The following is a 20,665-nucleotide window of genomic DNA, read 5'->3' as shown; positions in this document are numbered from 1 at the left end:
GTTGCTTGTTGTTTTCATTGTTGGTTCAACAAAACTGTTACTTGTTTTTTCAGGCTACGTTTTGCTTACTTTGGGTTGCGTACAAACACACTCATAGACACACACATACTATCACACACACACACACACACACACACACACACACACACACACACGAGTTGCTGTGCATATGTGTAGGGTATTGCTACAAGGTGGAAGTAAAGAAAAATATAGCACACACATAGATAGCTCGTCTTCGGCCCATACATTTCCCTGGGATAATGGTAGCAACGCGAGACTCGCCGACTCGTTGCACAAAATTTATGCGATTTGTATTTTTTTATACAAATTTAATGAATACACATATTGAGATATGTACGTGCATAGACGTAGCTCTCGTGTTTTGTTACGAAATGTGGCTATTGTCTTCTAAGAACACTCCCACACGTTTGCATACAATTTAAATGTGGAGCCCGCTGGCGATTTCAGAGAAATTTATTTAAGATCAGCCTACGAAGCTTTCGAAGAGGGCAATAACTGAGAAATCATTTAGTCTTGTAGCGCTTTAATACATTAAGATTAGAAATACGTAAATAAAATGTAAAAGATTTTGGTTGACTGTCAAAAGAATACATGGCGTATACTTATTTTATACATACTGGCACATAATATTGAAAATATGCATAGATGGACCGAATAGAAAAGATTTGCAATTAATACACGGCGTATAATTAATACTAACAAAAAAACAATACTACAAAATGTATAGTACCTTAGAGCATAATAAATTAATAATAAATTAAATGTGAATATCATACATGACGAATACATAAGCGAATTAATTGTTTCATGTTTTATATGTTTTTGGTAAATAAGAACAAACTGCTGCAAAAAATTGATTTGCAATGGTTTAATGCATAATATGACAAATATGTAAAACAACTAAATAAAAATTATTTTCAGATGATTATAAAAAGAACTCATGGCATATATCATATGTATTTACTCAAACAGCAAGCTGAGTTCAATTGGCAACCAATTTATTCAAAACTTAAAAACGTCTTAAAATTTAAATATTTGACATTGGATATAACATAGAATGTGTTCAATTTGGCTCAAAAGTGTTGTGAAACGATGGATTTTTTAAATTTTCCAAACACGTTTTGAGAATGCTAAAAAAAATAGCCAAAAATGTTGCATGAAAAACAAATGGCAAGTCGTGACAAACAAACAACAAAAATAACAAATAAATAAAATGAAAAGAGTATAGTATAGTAACTAGCAGCGTAGTTTGTTTATGTTAAATGCGCGTCGCATCTGAGCGTAAATGTGTGTGTGTGTGGGGGTGTGACAAAACTTTTGCTTAGCTTAACGCATGTCCTTGCAACCTCTTTGCAGCCGTTGTTTTTATTGTAGCTGCAGTTTTTTCCCTATATTTTTGTTGTTACTTTAAACAAAGACCGCAGGCGTAGTGGCACGATGCCATAGCTGACTGACAGCGAACAGCAGCGTACTTCGAGCTGTGAGCTGCAGCAAGCTGAAACTTTGCGTTTTGCTTAAGTGACGACGTGCGACAAGCGGCGACCAGGCCTTGCCAAGTTTTTCCTTCATTTCTTTTCTATGCTTTCGTTTTTTGTTGTTTTGCACCAACTGTTGTTGCTGCTTGGACTTTTAATATTTAAGCAAGCCAGTCAGCCAAACCCACCCGACACTCGACACTCGACAGTCGACAGTGAATGCGTCTGCCTGACTAACTGCTAACAACAACACCAAATAGCTGCAGCAGCAGCAGCAACAGAATAAACACACACACATACACACGTGCCCAAAAAAACTTTCCGTCTTTTTTTTTTTGTTTCTTTTAGAAGGACTTGCTACACCTCGTCGCATGCATGGATCGCTTGTTTCTCGACCGCTTCTCGCCCATATTCGCCAACCATGTGCCAACAAGACACAAGGCGAAAGGCAGAAGGAGTTTGCTAGTTGCTGGTTGCTGTTTTTAAGCAAAGTTGCCAGAGTTGGCCGCCACAGGGGCGAGAGTTGTCCTTCTATGGCTGCACCATTCCTTTGTGCTTCAGCGCACTTGGACCTTCGAGCATGTCAGTCTCTCGATGTGTGGCTAAATAAATTTACAGCTTGACTGCACTGCTCGAGAAGAACAGTCCAACTTTGCTCTCAAAATGATGTTATATAGTAGACGAATCAATCATTGAATTCAATACATTTTGGAAGCTGATCAATTAAATTATTTTATTTATTTTATCAAAAATTTGTTGTTATATTTTTTTATAGAAGTTAAAATATATTAGGTTTCTTTATTTAATTCAAATATATTACTATTAATTTAATTACAAATTATTTGCGTTCAATTCAATTTCAAATATATTATTATTTAATTTTATTGCTATGTATATTTTAATATAAGTAAATATGTGGGAAAATTATTCCATGTTTATAAATAAACATTGGTGCTAACATATTTGATCTAAGAGGATAATGGGTAAAAATACTTCCGCTGTTCCTCAATGCTGACCAAAGGAACTTCTTTTAGTCCATCCCAACAACCCCTTTGCTAGTTACACAGTGTGTGGGGGTGTTCGAGTGTGTGTGCTTAAGTTGGTTTTTTTACTTAGCCATACATAAATAACTTTCAATAGATGTTTAATAATTAAATTATAACTTTTTAACGCAACCCAACTTCGAGTCCTTTGAGGAAGCTGAAGTTTCGGCAAGGTAAAATGAAAGAGTCGGGTTTGAGAAGTGGTTTGGGGCAGTGGTCATTTCAGAATCTTGGCCAGTTTGATGTGCTGTGGTTGCCATTTCGAGTTTTATTAATTAATGAAAGCGAACCAAGTGAATGGGCTCTAAATAAAAAAAGGTTAACCCTTAAGACATAATAGAAAGCAAATACGATTGAGATAACGCATGAAATAATTGCAGAATTCGTAGATTTATCAGCGATATATCAGTACAAGGTATAAATTGATTTATGAGTTAACACATCATCAATGAAGCAATCTATTTCGACCTAGTTTAAGCCATTGTTCTCATTATTCAACGTTTAATTGAGTGTTTGATTTAATTATAGACCATTTAAATGCCGGTGCGTTGTTGCGTCATTAAGCATTGATTACGCAAGCTGATTAATTAGTTGCCTCTGCCACACACACACACACACATCAGCCCACATACGATAAAGAGTGACATGCCTCAATTCTGATAATGCATGGCAAAAAATGCGTGTAATTATATAATTGTTAGTTTGGGTGCGAATTCCCATAGAACAATTCATGGTTTGCATGTAAAAAGCAAACGAGAGTTTTCGAATTGCAGGGTAGTAAAGTGCCTGCCACATTCGTTGCAACTCCATTTGGAAATGCGCCAACTTTTAATGACAAAATGCTTAATGCTGCTTAGCTATCTGAACTTTCTCAACTCTTCATTTAAACAGTGAGTCACTCTGTCATTCTGTCAGTTCGTCAGTCAGTAAATCAGCCTTCCAGCATGTCTGTCAATTTGCTAGAGTCTGCGAGACTGCGCGAGTTGCTTTCCACAAAAACCGCCACCTCATGATTTAAATTTAATGCAACTTTTGCTTTACGGCCAAACTGTCGTCGGCACAGCTATAACAACAGCAACAGCAACAAATCGGCGAACGTAATAGCTATAAAGTCATGTGCAACAGCGGCGCCACTTCCGGCGGTACAGGAGTATCAGGAGTCAGGACTCGGGACTCAGGATTTTTGCCAGCATTTTGGTCACTGCACTTAGTGTACTTCCTTCACCCACACCAAAACTGAACTAGTCGCAAAACCAGTGCAATAGCTGTGTGCCTCTGCATTGCTGGTGTTTCATGAGGTGGTTGAGGGGATTGGTTTTTGGTGGCGTTGCTGCCGTTGCCGTCGTTGCTGCTGCTGCTTTCGCTGCTCATGCTAAGCTTTCTGCTGGGGCTGCTGATGAAATGCCATGCTTAGCGGTTGAGCGTTGAGATTTCCCAGCAGCTGAAGCCATAGTCACATCACTCGCCACACGACGTGGCTTGCACCATGGACCTTCACGTTCACATTCACATTCACGGCGTCCGTGTGTGAGTTAGCCATGGAATTTTGGTAGTTTTACTTAATGTTCCCGTTAGCAGAATTTTAGCACAAAGTTAAGCATAAATAGTTTGGTGATACATATACATTTGTGCAGATATTTACATTTCCCCAGTGATTTACGCTTAATCTACAGTTTTTAACAGTGACATAGAACTTTTAAATTAGATTTGAGTGGGTTAAAGGGGGCAATAATAAAGCCAAACAACACTCACTTCTACTTGAGCTTTGCTTTGAGTGGTATAAGAGTGAAACCGTTACGAAAAATTTGATTTGCTTTGAAAAAAAATCTTGCAAGCCACAAACTGTTGGAATCCACAAGAAATTGTCTGCGCATGTGCGAGTTCGAAATGAGAAGTCAACCGAAAGGATGCGAGAGAGAGCGATAAAAATCAGAGACAGGCAGAGAGAGAGAGAGAGATGAGATATCGAGCGCGAGTAGCTGCAGTTGCGACTGTTAACGAACTCGTTGGCGATTCGTTTCTGTGGCTCGTGTTATGTTGTAAAGCGTACACGCGCCCATTGTCGTAACGGGGCCGTCGCGTCGTAAGTATATGTATGTATGTATATGCATAGTACGGTAGTTTTGCTCATTATGCCGTTCTTTTTTCGCATACCATTTCGAAGAGCATTAAGAAAATCTTATTAATGAATGAACGGCTTAGAAGCTAAATCAGCAGAGCGTTGTTAATTCTAGAACTAGCAAGATGGATATCATAAAGAAATATTAAATGAGCACCTATCTAGTTGAGTGAGTTATTTCATAGGGATGCTGAACAACAACAATTGCAGTACATTGTGAATTAAACTTTAGCTCGACATTCACAAAACGGGCAGCAATACAGCAAAGTTTTAGTTATATATCATACATAATTTGCATTTTTTTTGGGCTTTTATTTAGTGCAATCTTATTGGCTTTGTTCTTGAGTAAGGTCGCGTTCTTGTAGTCACGCAATGTTAAGGGCTTGCTTTGATAAGTATAATTTTTTTTGGTGCAGCATACAACATAATTTCCGACTTGACTTGCTGCTGTGAACAGACAAGTTGCAGCTGCCGAGCAATTTGTATTCTCGCACTTCCGTTGTAAGCCGGAGAGCAAAGAGCGTATTCAGAGAGTTTTGCTTGCTGAGAGAGAGATGTGTAATGAGTTCCACAAGAATGCGTGGTGGATTTTGTTCTAAAGAGCTGACTTTTCGAATTGAGGTAGGACACTGTTGGGAGGATTGGCAGCTACCTTCCTAACCTTTTATATCAGCATCAGAGAGAGATTTATTTTAATTTGTTGCTTGCCATTCATGTTCTAAATTTATCGGCTTCTCTATTGAATTTCCGCATGTCTTCGATGCAAATTCAATGGGTGATTAATCATTGCATACACCTGATTGATCACATTGCTTTGTATGCTTTCGATTCTCACTCAAAGAACAACGCTGCTGCAGCTTACGTTCCACAAACAAAACCTCTACATTCCACACAGGAGCAAATCAAAACCGTAGAATACTGGTTACTTTGGCTGCGTAGTGAGCAGTGTGTGTGTAAAAGCTTCGTTTTGGTTGCAGCGTAAAGCATGGCACACTTATAAACTTCTTCGCCTCTCACCCCTACTGCTCTGTTATGGCTGCTCTTCACTTCGCATAAGTGCTGTCACACTCACTCACGCATATTCGAAACTCTCCCACGACACGAGCACGAAAATACGAGAACACGAATGTGTCAAATCGCCATCGTGCTTTCGAACTTGCGCGACCCGAAGTTGGCCCAAAGCCCAAAGCAGAATGTCGAGTCGAGGGCGATGGCGATGGCAGAGCCAGAGACAGAGCCAAGAGCCGTCAGCCAGAGCCAGAGCCAAAGCCAGAAAACCAAAGCCGCAGCCGCGCGACGTCCGTTCGAATTGCACGAATGGCAATGAATGAAAGTCGCTTTAGTACTGAAAAGGTCGTGGATTTGTGTAGTTGTCGTGTGCGCTGGCTGCTCCGTCGTTGTCGGGTACCGTTATTTTCCGTTTGCCGTTTACCGCTCAAAATCAGAAACATTCGTCGCAGCATGCACGTTCACGTTCACGTTTACGTCCGAGTTTCGCATATCGCCGCGTATCTTTTTTGCAGCTAATCGCAAATCGGTAAAACGCAAGCAAAAGCCACAAAAATAAAGCAGTAAGAAGCAAAAGAATCTGTTAATCGAATGTGCTAAATCAGTGCTGCAAAAATCATTAATAACCACAGTGATTAATTGTTGAATGCTGTGTCCGTGTGTGTGTGTGCCTGCATGTGTGTGAGAGTGTGAGTGTGTGTATACGGAACGTAATACATAGTTAGTGCACGTGCAAAAAAGCAAAACATTCTTTTTTGGCTCCACCTTTTACACACTTGTGTTGTTATGCAAATTGCGTCGCTTGCTTCAGGCAGCAATAGCAATAACACCAACAACAGCAACAACAGCATCGGCAACAATAACTTAGTGTCTGTGTGCGTGTGTAGTACGTGTGTGCATGTGTGTGTGCGTGGCATACTTTGCGGCATACGCGCCCACAATGCATAAATCAAAATACACATTATTGAGTCATAAATAAAGTTCGCATCGCTCGCATCGCGCCTCGCTACTTTAAATAAGGCCCAAGGCGTCAGTGCGCAAAAGGCAAACGCAAGGCAACGCAGAGTAAGGCCGAAAAATTGATGCTTGGCATCCGCACAAATACTTTGCCATATTTTTTGCTCAATTGTTTGCCATTGATCCTTGTTGCGCCACTTCTTCCTGGCCTTTCCGCCGGCAAACCGCCTGCTCAATTGATGATGCGTGCGTCTCGTTTGTTGCATAAAACTTGCTCAATGCTTACACGCCCTCAACAGCATCAGCAGCAAATATAAAAACAAGAACAACGGCAACAACAACAACAACAACAACAGTGGCAGAAACACCGACAACAACAGCAACAACAGGGAGTACTACAAGAGTCCCTCGGGCTGGTTTTATTACAAAGGCCGTAAAAAGCACCCAAAAAAACCAAAAAGCCAAAATAAAAAAAAGAAAGAGCAACAACAAAAAAGAAAACAGAAACAAAAACCGGAGTATATGCTATTGAAAGGATACAACGCGACGTCCTGTGTAAGTGCATACATACTCGTTCAATATACATATTCGTTCATATACATATGTATGTATATGTTTAGCTACTTAAATATTCTGCAAATATACTGACAACACACAATATCGACATGTTCTCTGGAAATCAGCTTGTAGCATTCAAAATGCCATACTTATACGAAAAGAGATTAGCATTGCGCCAAAGAGTGTTTATTTGTTTGTGTTGTCACTATCACATCAACGTCATTGAATGAGATTAGTTCTACGAGAGAGAGAGAGAAATTGTCTACTTATTTTTTATCAAGTGTTCATGACTTGATCGAGTTTTTGTACGCACTTCATTTTGGCAATTTAATTGAGGATTACATTTGTTGATATTTTGCAAATTTCAGTTAATTGATTTTCCAATCTAATTTGCAATAAAATATCTGCAATTTTGTTTGCCTAACCGATGCAGACTTGTTGTGATTTTGCTGAGCGCATACAAAATCATTGAAAATAATCCACTTACAATGGGTAGGTTGAAGACGACTTTAATTTGATTTCGAAATTATGACAGTATCATTTATGTGTACATAAAGCCTTGTTATTTCATCCGTTTTGCCTTTATTCGTTTTTGTTTATGCACACGTAGCGTATACGCAACTTGTGCATTTCTGTGTCAGTCAGTCAGTGAGTCGAGTTAAGTTGAGCTGAGTCGAGTGGAGCGACCGTATTTGGCTCAGTTTTTGAAGTGCGAGTGCAAGTGCGAGTCTCTTTGTCTATCTGTCTGTCTGTCTGTCCGTCTGTCTGTCGCTTGTCGCCTGTCGCTTTGGTCTGGCCAAAAGTAAGCCATGAAAATCATATTAAAATGCTGTCTGTGCATAACCTACTTTTTATTTCTTCTATATTCGTCGTAGTAGTTGCACATTCAAGTTTCTTTCGGCTACATGGAATATAGTATATATTTATACATGCACACGAGTGTATATTGTTGCTATTTCACTTTTGCTGAACACATTTTTACATCCTTACACACACACACACACTCACACTTGCTTGCTGCGGTGTGAGTGTTTGCATTGCTGCAGGCGCTTGCCAAATGCGCTTTGTGTTGGCGCCATTGTCAACATTGCTGAGGATATTTTTGCATTTTTCGGCTCAGTCAGCGCAACGTGGCTTGGCAGTGCGCCAGAGCATCACAGCATCAGCAGCAGCATCAGGGCCAGAATACGCAGCTTGTCTCAGATTTTGCCGTTTAAATTATTAAAATACCGCCAAGCTTAAGATCCTCGCTCACAAACCTGCACATAAATCACATAACTGGCCAAAAGGAACAGACAGACGGGACAGACGGAGAGAGACCAACCTGGCGTATGCGTAACTTTAATGGTAAAAGCATGGAAGGACATTTGGGTGCTTAAACTTTGAACACAAGTGGACCGAACCGGGCCATAACTTTAGAGCAAGTTTAATGCAGCATGTAAATATTGTCGTGGCACACGAAAACTTTCACTGCTGCTGCTGCCTTCTGTTGACAAGCGCTCGAGGTCGAGCAGGCAAAGAAGAAGTAAAAGACATGCCAAATAGGATGTGTAGACACGAAAGAGATTTATGTTTGCATACATATACATACATATACTTTTATATATCTTAGAATGACAACACGTGGGCTGTCCGAAAATGAAAAGTTTTGCAATTAATTTGAATACTTGATGAGTGGAATGAGCGAGCTATCACATAGTCCACAAGTTGACCCCAAAGTTGACTTGATCGCCAGGCAAAAGGAAAGTTAACAGATGAATTACTTCTTAGAGCCATTCAGTAGGCTACTTAGCCACTTGGCTGCCTAACCGAATGGGTCATAAGTAACAACTGAGTAGAGAATACTAAGTACTCACTGCTGAGTGCTGCAATTGAAATGCTTTAAAAGCCAATTGCCTCGACTTTGCCTTGCCTTGGCTATCATATTACACGCAGGGTTCTACAAAAAAGGGCAAACACATACACACAATATGAGCTGGTAAATAAAAGCAAAAGAATCCGGCAACTAGCAGAAGCAGCAGCAAAACCGAAGAACAGAAATCAAAGTGGCAGATATAAGCAAATAATCCATCAAGTGGCATTAACTTGAAACAATAAATTTCACACAGCTGCCGCCAATGGTGCTGCAGCGAAATGTGCCATGCCACACACAAGGGGGGTGTGGCAATTGGCTTACTCACTCGCAAGTTTTGCACAACCCCAGCAGCAAACAGTCGGCACTTGAAGTGCTTGGCTAATCAGGTTTCAAATGCCTAAGCACACATACATACTCGGTTTTCTGATTGCGCTTACATACATAACATAGGTAACATGTAGCAGGCAGCAGGCGGCTTGTGGCATGTGGCAGGTGGCAGGGCTTAGCTTGTTGGGGTTGCGGATTGGTAATCAAAGCGGCTTGTACCCCATAACTCTCAATGCAATGTGAAATGAAATCTGCGCTTTGATTGTACGAGTACTTAGTTGCTCGTAATGAAAAAGTTGTGCGCTTTGGGCGGCACTTTTCATTCAAGCATTAGCTTTCAGTCTAGACAGTTTCGATGTTCTTTTTATTATGCATTAAATACATATTTATTTTCGTGTGCACACAGTTTGTATTTCGACTAAATAAAAGTTTCTGTTGACTCTTTTATCGTCTTTGCTTTAAAGCGGAGGGAGAAGGCTCGAGAGGCGGGAGAAGGCTGAATCCATTAAATTGGCAGACAATGAAATCGGAATTCATTATCAATAAACATTTTTATTAATACAAAAATCTTATCCAAAAGTTTAAGTTTTAGTTCGTAAATCGAATAAGAAATACTAGTTTATTATTTTCTAATTTCTGTCTTTCTATTTGCTGCAGCGTTCGACTTAATTATTTCAATTGAAATTTTTCCTTTCTGCAGTTTTTACTTTGAATACGCATTGAGGCTTAAGTTAGTTAGGCAATTTAATTGCTAAAAATTGTTTCAAAATCGTAAACGATGCATGTAATTGGATGTTTGGTAGACGAGTGTATTTGGAATTTATATTTTGCCTTGCATTCCGTGCCATGCCTTACCAATTGCAATTGCAATCAAGAATCGAAAATGTAGAATTAACTCGGTTTGCTTGCTTCTAAATGGGGGACTGGCTGGCTACTCTATTCTGAATGTTGACCCGGACAAGAAAACACACAGCTGCAGTGCTCGAGAATGAAAATAATAAACACAAAAGAGCGCAAAATGCCGACAGGAGAAGTTAACCCAAAGCAGCAGCTGTAAAATGTGAACTCATTCAGATGCTCGACCCAAATCTGCGCCCACCACCACTACCAACAACAAAAACAAAACAACTAAGAAGAAAGAAAAAAAAAGAAGAAAAAACCAAGAAATGCAACAGCACAAAACAAAACTCAGCCAGCAGCCAACTCTTAACCAGCTTTCATTCCAAGTTTGCTAACCAACTTCACTGGTCAGCCACATTTATACACTCACACTTTTCTCACTCCTTGTGATATACATACATATAAAATATAGCATGCACCTGGACTTTAAAGGATATATGGCATATGAGGTATATTCTTATTTTAACCATAAATGGGATATAAGCTTATTAAAGTATAAACCCAATTAAAAGTTGCAAAATTCAGATTGAGTTGAAACAAAATTTCTTAAGTGTTGGAAATAAATCTCACTTTAAGTATATAGGAATATAGATATTTTGTTCCTAGATAGGGTATCCATCTAGTTCAGTCTACTGCTACAGCTAGTTGTAACCTCCAAAAGTGCGGCACGCTTTACTCTATATCCGTTGTTGGCTCTCCATTTTGCGGTTTGTTGCTCCGTTTGCTTTTGCTGCTGCTGCTGCTGCTGCTATTGCTGTTTTTTTCTGTATCGCTTTTTTCTATGCTTTTCTGTGTGCATTTACCGTTGGCATTGTGGGCGCATAATAGCCTGAAATTAAATCAGCCAGCGCGTGGCCAACTTAAAATAATAGCCATTGCTTATGTTTAAGTAAAATATGTACTTTACTCTTAAGTATATACGAAATAACCGAGCAACTGCATCCGTATACGTATTCACAGCTGCATCTTCATTTGTATTTTCTCTCTTTATTTCGTGGATTTTTTCCTGTTTATTCGAGCCACCTGCTTACGTATTTCCTTTTCGTTTTCCTCTTTTGCTCCAGTGCCACTCAGTCAGTCAGGCAATACTGAGTTAAGTCATTCACTCACTGTTTGCCTGTTATCGTTGCTACATTTTTCCATTCTCCGTTCCTTATTGCATTTAAGAATTTTCTCTTTGCCTTTAGGTATTTGCCCAATATTTAGCTGCAATGTCAGTCCCCACTGTAATTTGGATGGTTTCATGATTCCAATATAATGTACTGTTTGCCCAATTGATGGACTATGGTAAATGATATTTATTTCAACTGACTGACAGTTGTCATATACTCGAAATTAATAATAACAATTAATGAATAGAGCAGCTTTGAGTACGTTTGCTTGTTCCGTGTTTGTGTTTGTATGCTTTTGGGTTGCAATCTCAACCCTTGGGTTTATTGATTAATGGCTAAAATCGCTACTTAATCTAATGACTTGTATGCTTTTCCAGTTGACGAGGCGTGTGTGTGTTTGATTAGTCAGAACTGCGACTCACATATCGCACATATCGTTCAGTTAGTGTGTTTTGTGGGCGTACATGATTAGCATACATTTCTTACAAATTTCATGATTGCGCTCCACCAAATTATTTATTAATTCGTGACTCGAAACCACATTGGCGTCTTTGGCGATTGTTACTAATGTGGAAAATTATGTGGTTATCACTGTTCTTGCATGCCATATAGATTAGCCAATATTAATATACAATATGCCCGTTGACTTATTAATTATTTAGTGTCATTAGGACTATTAAAAAAAAAAAAATTATACACACAAGTTTCACATAGGGGTCATTGAAACCCGTTTAGAAAATTCGAAAAACAAAAACTTTCGCTACACGTGCCACAATTAATTTCTCATTTTCCCATACTTTCTATATTTATAACCAATTTCGAATTGTTTACTAATTGCTTTCAATAAATAACTAAGTAAAAATACATGTTGTTGGAAAGAAACTTTATTTTACATGAGGCCACACGTTGCATAGATAAATGTTAAACGATTGTGGGTCTAGGAATTTTGTGACATAGTTTTAAATATTCATAAATTTTATCAAAATGAATTTGTTAGCCACAAAGGCAAATAAATAGGCTGACAGCCGAGAGTTGTCATATATGAAATGAGCAAATAAAAATGTCATTCAATTATCTAGAAAGCAAACCAAATACAATATATATGTACAGTTTTGTGTACTAGAGTTCACGTACTATGAAAATTAATTTGACATATTTGACATTTTGGGCAAACAAACATGAAAATCAAAATCAAAAGGCGTAACACAACAACAAATATGCCACAGGAGTTAATAAAGTGCCTACGAATACAACTACAACTTCATCTGTAGTACTATATGTGATAAGCTCGTGTGTAGAAAGCCAAAAACAAACAAACATTCAGTCAAAGCTGCGCTGGGAAGTGGCGTGACAGTCGCTTAACTCTTTAATCAGTATTACTTGATACACATTTGCCCAACCATTCAGCAGCTAGCGGTAGCTAGTAGCTACTCATTTTCAAGGCGAATGTGAATATATTTCATAGTTTTTAGATTTTTTTTTCTCCCCTTTTGTTTTGTTACATTTTTTTGGCATAATTTCTCCAACAGTCACGCAAACTTTTGCGTCTCGAGTGTGTGTGTGTGTGTGTATGTGAGTATGTGTTTGTTTGTCACGCATAAAACGCTGACAGCAAGGCAAACAGATGGCTATTAAAAGCAAACACACGTAAAAAAACTAAAACCGAGTCGAGCCTAAAAGTATGCAGCAGCAAAGTCGTGCAAGGACGCACACAATTATGTGAGCATACGAGTGAGTGTTTGTGTGCGTGCGTGTGTGTGCTTGTGCAAAATAAAAAGCAAAGGATTTGCACAAACCAAACAGCAGAAGCCACAAATGATGATCACCATTGCCAGATGATGATAATGATGATGGTGATGGTGACGTGTGCAAAGAAAGTAAAGAAAAATGACAGCAGCAGGCAAAACAAAATATTTCCTGTCTGCGCTTTAAGATTTCCTAGACACTCACAACACACACACACGCACACACATTCGCACAGTGAAACAGTCACACGCATAGACTTGTACATTGATACCACTCACACATGCTGAAATTGAAAGCGCGTTGCATGTCAGCGACCCTCGCCACGCCCCTTTGCTCAACTCTCTGTGTGTCTGCTTAGGCTTCGCTTATGTGACGAGCATAGAAAAAGTTTGCGCCTCGTATGAAAATGATGCCAGCACACGCATCAACGTATCCCTCTAGCTATCTGAGTGTGTGTGTGTGTGTGTCGGTGTGCTGTTGGTAAGCACATCATTTTTGCCTGCTGCTGCCGCTGCTCTTGCTGCCTTTTGATATTCCCTTTTTATACTTTTTGCGCAATTTAGCGCGCCATCAAAATGAAGTAGAAGTTGACTGTTGACTGTTGCCGGTTTGCCAATGGCAAAAGTTGTCTCTCTTTTTTCTGCACCTCCCTTACACAGTATTTGTCTTGCCATTTCGCTGCTGCTGCTGCCGCAGACCTTAGACTGTCGTTAAACTTTCAGGACAGAAAATTTTCTACAACATTTTTGCATATGCAAAAGTTGCAACTATTTTTTGAGCTGACATTTCACTTGTGACATAATTAACAGTTAATATGTTGTCTAGACTATAACTTTTCTGTTTTATGTGTGGCAATTTAAATTTATTAACCCTAACACACACATACACTCATACACTTATGCAAGCAAAGGACACGACCGCAAAGCATTTTGCATAAAAACTATGCGCACGAGAAACCTTTTTTATGTGTGCATCCCCGAAAGCTAAAAGCTCAGCTTGATCATAAATTACACGCATTTACATGCTTACTATAAATACGTAGCTTATATGTATAAAAATATATATACATATATATTCTATATATACATGTCAGTAAATGGTTGCTGAGGCAACTTTCAATATTGCATATAAATAAAGTAATTTTCTTACTAATACCATTGACTAGTGTACTCCTGTATAATACGAAAATGAAGAAGAATGAAATCGAAAATGAGAAGAGAGAGCACAAACTAAAGCCAAAACTTGGGGCAACAATTTGGCAAACAGGAAAAACTTTCACACACTTTTCTTTGCTTTCTTTTGCATGGCAAAAATCGAAGCGTAATCAAAGCGGTCAAATACAAACAAATTCTTAAGCCCAAACTAAGTAACTGTGTGCGAGACCGTTTGTGCGTGTATGCCACACACATATACTATATATGTGTAGTGGTAGTGGAAAAGCAGTATGTGGTGTGGCGCGTGTGCGGCACAACCGGAAACGACAGCCAGTTACGTGACTTTTATATTTTCAACGCATTTTTTGCTGGGGCCAAAGGCAAAGTCTTTGCATACGTATTGAAAGGATTTGCATGAATAGAGTGAATTTCTAGCTTAGAGTAGGGAGGCTGACTGACTGGTCTGTGGCAATGGAGAACTGTGATATGCTCGTTAAAAGTAAACCCTATGAATCTGACGACTTTGTCAAAAGCTAAAGCAGAAGGTCAATATTGCACCTGGTTTCAGCTTGATGTTCATGCTCAGACATGCGCTGAATGCAAAATATTATCCAAAAAGGGGGCAGAAGGGGAAGGCGTAAGATCAAATTAGAAATCAACAGCTTGCTCAGATGCGAGCTAATTAACTTAAAAGCAAAAAGATACGAACAACCAAAAAAAAAAAAAGAAAAGAAAACGCGAGAGAGCATTGTGAAAGGAAACACGATTCAAACCCGGCTAATTAAAAAATGTACGATATCAGGGACAACAAAGCTGGCGTTAGCTAGCATCTCAATTAGGGCAAATTGGCGTGTCATTAATGTCAATTGGTTTGGCGTGCTGGAAGTGGAGGTGGAAGAAGTGTAAGTGGCATGGAGCTTGTAGCTGGAGCTGGAGTAAAGTGTGGCAAATGACAATGAATAGGCAAATGGCAACAACAAAATTAGCGCATGACTTTCACGCGTAAAATTGAAAATCATTGCTGCAACACCTGCCACTTGAGGCAAGTTACTCACTCTGCTTCTCTTTCCCACTCTCCCTCTTTCTCTTAGTTGCTGGCAACCCGCCCGTTCGCTTAGCTCGCTCGCACACGAAAAGCATTACGTGATTTTCGTTTATGATTTCTGCTTACTTCTTAAGCACTTCCGTTTCCGCCGCAATGAGCACGGCAAGCTGCCGCCATTTTGACTGCATAACACTCACACACACACATACAAATACAGTACACAGTAACACACACACATATCGAGTTGCCCTTGTCTTTGCCATAAAAATGAATATTTATGCTACACATTTAGGAGACATAAACATGCTGATATATAAGTATTATATATGCATGGCCATGGTCTCAACTTGTAGCTGTAAGAGTACTACATAAGTGCGCTCACACACACATACATACACAGATACATATTTGGTCACTCAATACGTATGCAAGTATGTATGTACCTATAATATACAGTTGGCATGCATCAAATCGCATCGATTATTGTGTGTGTGTGTAAGTGTGTGTTAGTGTATGTGGAACAGCATTCTGTACATACAGCATTGCCAGAATCTCTGGGGCTTTAGCACGTGGCTCTGCGTCATTTGTCATGGACAACAGCAGCAGCAACGCAGCAATGGCAACGCAGCATTCGAGGGTATGGTGATTTATCATATTTACTATAGATATATAGAGCAATAGAGAATACAGAATAGAGGTGGATATAGACAGAAAGAGAGAGAGAGGGAGATACGGAAAGGGACATTGTGGGAGCGCATAGTTTGCTGCACAGGTGCAAGAGTTCAGAATCCTAACGCAATTTGTTGCATGGCTGTCGAGCAACGTTTTATGGCAGCACTAGAAACAAGTACGAGCATCTATAGGGCCAAAAGCAGGACAACTTTTCAAGCTGCCCAGCAGAGGATAGAGTGCAAAAGAGTGGAGGAGAAAGAAAGGTCCTTGTACATACAAACTAAGTAAATGGGTAAGCGCGTCTGTGTGTAGATAGTTAACAAGAGTATGGTTGTATTATGTAAGTGCAAACTCTCATTTAAGTGCTTTGCATAATATTTAAAAGCGGTAAAGATAGTGCAGCTTATCCATGTTGGCCAGATGCTCATAATTCCATATTGTCAACTATATATGCATTAGATACTTCACTTCGTTGTTGTGCGTGTTGTCAATGGTTTTCGCATAAAGTGTTTGGCAAGTAAATTTTCGTATTAAGATGAATAGGACACTTCAAAATGAATAGCACATTTTGAATAGTTAAATGTTTAAATATAGTTTAGTACAAAATCATATCATAAAAGTTAAATCTCTAATTCTAAACTCCATACGTTGTCAACTGTTTATGAAAAAGGGTCATTTAAAGCCTTTCAGTAAAAAAACCAAACACATATAATTTTAAATCTCTTTCAAAAATCGCTGCCTTTCATCTCTGTTCATATCGAAAAGCTTTTAAATCTTTCGTAGCATGAGGAAAACCAACGCTAATCGCTACCCACTTATACATATAAAACACGGTCACCAACACAACCACGCCCACAATCATACACGAGCGAGTTGAATTTAGAAACCAAATAATAATGTTGCCTGTCATTTGGAATTCAGATTTCCTAATGAAATGCCATTTTAAAATTGATTTAACTTCTCAGCTGAAACTATAAATTTGCTACATACAAAAATACGCAAAAAGCCACAGAGATACAGTCAGTCGTCGAGCTGTGAGTTATACCCACAAATGCATTGGCATTAATAAAAATCAGCAAACAAATCGCATAAATTATTTATGAAAGATATTAGGTTGCCTCCGGCTACTTTCGCTGTTCAGCCTAATTTTCAAACGAAAAGCGCACATCAAACGCTTAATTGCGCACACAAAATGGCGGAGAGCAGCACATGACAGCATTTTCTCTGCCAGCTTTCATGGCCCACAGCTATTTATGAAAGCAGCAAAAGCAAGAAAGAAAATTCATTTTGCCAACACCGAAACGATTCAGCCCTTACGCTGTCAATAGAAGGATTTAAAACAGATTACCAAATATATATATTTATTCTGATAAAATAGAAAATTTTCAGAACTGCGTTTAATATACATTTTATTACATCAATCAGAAAAATGACTAAAAAATGAATTCGAAATTTATTTGATATACAAAACGTCGATGGCAGTTAATTTGCATGGAAAATTTCTACCATGAAGCATAATCTAAATTAGCCAAGATAAGAGGCGACATAGGCTTGGCCTAGCTGCTTTGGCCAGGTTCAGGGTATATAAAAAGCAGGCATGGTATAAATCAAACAAAATGAAAACGCCGCAGAAATAAGAAAACACATAAATAAGTGACTGTAATCGATGGATGATGGTACGAGTATAAGCTCCAATCCTCACTCTACAATTGCGTGCTGGCCTCTGTATGTGTGTGTGTATAAAATAATATAGACGATTAAGCGCTTTGCGTGGCACACAGACGACAAGCGACACACAGCAGAGCAAGAGAGAGAATGAAAGAGCAAGCGAGATAGTGAGAGTGAACGGTAAGAGGAAAGGGGAAGGGGAAGTAGGGAATCAGGCAGTGAATGGCAATGTGTTTGCATATTGAGAGCTTGAAACGATTTGTGGCCTTTAATGTGCCTGCGTGGCGCAACATAAGTGAACGGTAAATGTAACTGTAATGCTCATGTATAAATGCGTCTCTGTGTGTGTGTGCGCCTGTGTGTGTATACTTTGGAGTGTGCGTAATTTGATCGCCAGGCATGGTAAAATGGCAAAGCTTTTCATTCCTTCCGCATACTCAGGCAGCTTCTCGCCGCTGCTTATTTATTTATTTGCTACTTGAGTGTTTGCTTAAGTGTGTTTGTGTGTGTGTGTGCTTGCGCATGTGTGCGTGTCCTGAGGTGCGCTTTAATCGAATCAATAATTCAATTTTCGGCATAATTTTGCGCTGATTTTGATTGATTCACACACATTGCAGCTGCCGCACTTTGGGGCGCGTCACAAGCGACGACGCGTCGTATACGCAATGCGCCAACGGAACATAAAGTATCGTGTGGCACTTTTCTTGTCAACTCGAATCATTTTCTAAAGCTGAAAGCGGATGTGTGTGTGTGTGAGTGTTTTGTGTGTATGTGTGTGGGTGCCCACAAAAAAATGTGTTTGCTTAATTTGATCGATGTCTTTGTGGTTGTTGCTGTCAAGCGCCGCCCAAAAAAGTAGGCAATGCTTTTTGTGTATGTGATGGCGCTTGTTAGACTAAGGCGACAGCAGCTACATCAAAGCACATTAGTTTGTATGGCACACAAATTGGTTAGGCAGGCACTTTACACACCAGTACACTCACACACACACACTCACACCTGTATGCATACACACACACACATACAAACGAATGAACGTACGTACTATCAGTAGCTAAATCTGCCGTGTGCTCCATTTTTCGTTTGCAGAAACAAAAGCTGACGAATACAACGGCGGCTAAAGTGGGCTAACGTAACGTTGAGTGCAAAGCACCCAAAAAGCAACGAAACGTGTCGCTGTGGGGCATTGCAGAAGCTGACATTTATGTGGAGGTGGTGAGGGGGGCGCGCGGAGGGCGGTGTTAGATAGCGCCTGATATGTCGGTGCTGGCTTTGATGGCGGCACTTTTTGTCTATGCCCAATCAAGGCTGAAGTCCTTGTGACTCCAGGCCAAGCATCCTTTGCAGCTCGTTGACGTTGCCGCTGTTGCTACTGCCGTTGCTGTTGCTTTTGTTGATGCCTGCTGCTGTTGCTATTGCTATCATGTTGTACATTCAACCGGCGGGCACTTTAGCATCTTTGACATATGACAAAAGCAACAATGTGCAACATTTCGCTAATCGTGGGGCATTTTGTGCGCAAGGTGGGGGGCCAAGCGTTAAGCTCATTAGGCATAGGCACCATTTGCTTAATTACAATACCAGGAATTCTTTAACTTGAACCGGGTTGCCGTGACAGCAGCAACTCAACTGCCAACAGCCAACAGGCAACAGCCATGTCCTGCCCCACGCCTATTAATTATAATTTAAAGAAAACAGAACACACAATCTTAAGCAAATTATTTAAATTTAACGAGCAAAACTTTTGCGACGCAACTTCCCGTTTTTACGTGCCCCATAATTGCAAAATCAATGGAATCGAGTTCAAATAATTACGTAAAAAGTTTGTAGGCTCAACAACATCTGCTAATTAGAATATTTATTTTTAGATACAATGAGAAAAGATGCCGAGACGCAACATACAAACATACATACATATATATAAATAATAAATAGTTCAAATGGGCACTCGAAAGTGAAGTGCCTTTCAATCAGCCAGAGTTCGAGTTAGAGCTGGAGTCAAGCCAGCTGATGCCTTGCAAAGCAAACCATTTAATATGTCTGACAACAAAAGCTGCAAACAAACTGAGAGCTCTCTCTGCGCTATTGGCAAATAAAAATCGATTTTACTTTGTTGCTGTTGTTTTGTAGCTAGCAGCAGCATCAGCAGCAGCAAGAACAGAAGCGCCAACAGAAGTATCGACGGGAACAAATAAAATAAAAGACACATAACAGACATTGAGACAGATTGAAAGACAAAGCTAATAAAAAAAGGCAGCGATAGCAAAAGATGCCAGTAACAGAAGCAGAAGCAGCAGCCACCAAGGAGCTGCAGGATATCAGCCAGACATTGAGACAGACTGCGAGAAAAGTCGTTGCTATTTGATGTTGTGTTAAAGCGTTGCGTTCTGTTTGTTATGGCCAAAGACAAACGCTGAGATAGACACAGCCTCTCCAGAAAAACACCCGAGCTAAAGGTCATGGAATTTATTTATTAGCGATTGCCGATAAAACTGGTCACAAATATATTAACTAATTGACAGTGACCGGTGACTGGTCGAGTTGACCACTCAAGCTGCTTGTTGTAAATGCTAACAAATGGCAAACTGCTGCGCATTAACAAGTGATCAACAAATGTCAATGAAATGCACGATGCGATTTGGTATCGGCATAAGACTAATGATCAACTGCATTGAGACAAATTGACATTAGATTCGATGAAGAGATGAAACTGAAACCCAGAACTCAGTCAATTAGTGGACAAGTATTCGTTTGGCATTTACATATTGATTATGCAGCTAACTAAATGTAATTAATGATGATGGTGATTTACATACGATTCGATTGCAGTCAAAACATTATCGAAAGCTATTATTATTATTTGATGGTCTGCATATTTTAATTATTTTTATGTCGAGCCGAACTTATAGATGTAATTAACACAGTAAAATCTTCAACTCGCTTCCAAGTCGTTCCCTTGTTATGCATATGCTTGTTACTGTCAAACGAACGTGAGCAAAATCATC

At 39.5% G+C, this 20,665-nt stretch overlaps 1 protein-coding gene and 1 long non-coding RNA gene across 3 annotated transcripts in view; one reads left to right on the top strand and one right to left on the bottom strand.

The window, feature by feature from the left end:
- Positions 1-991: 991 nt before the first annotated feature.
- LOC133838952 (uncharacterized) overlaps positions 992-20,665 on the bottom strand; it is a 104,566-nt gene continuing 84,892 nt past the window's right edge. Inside the window, exon 3 of the long non-coding RNA XR_009894032.1 lies at positions 992-1,151. This is a non-coding gene — a long non-coding RNA (uncharacterized LOC133838952). The remainder of the gene's footprint in view (positions 1,152-20,665) is intronic.
- Positions 5,930-20,665, top strand: part of LOC133838944 (uncharacterized) — an 81,711-nt gene continuing 66,975 nt past the window's right edge. For both annotated transcript variants that reach the window (XM_062270220.1, XM_062270219.1), the window contains exon 1: positions 5,930-7,178. The gene's annotated coding sequence lies outside the window, so the exon portion shown is untranslated. The remainder of the gene's footprint in view (positions 7,179-20,665) is intronic.

This window comes from Drosophila sulfurigaster, chromosome 2R, assembly GCF_023558435.1.
Source record: "Drosophila sulfurigaster albostrigata strain 15112-1811.04 chromosome 2R, ASM2355843v2, whole genome shotgun sequence".
In the NCBI taxonomy this organism is placed as follows: Eukaryota; Metazoa; Arthropoda; class Insecta; order Diptera; family Drosophilidae; genus Drosophila; species Drosophila sulfurigaster.
Note: the sequence above shows the minus strand (reverse complement) of the source record. Positions and strands in the feature narration are given on the sequence as shown.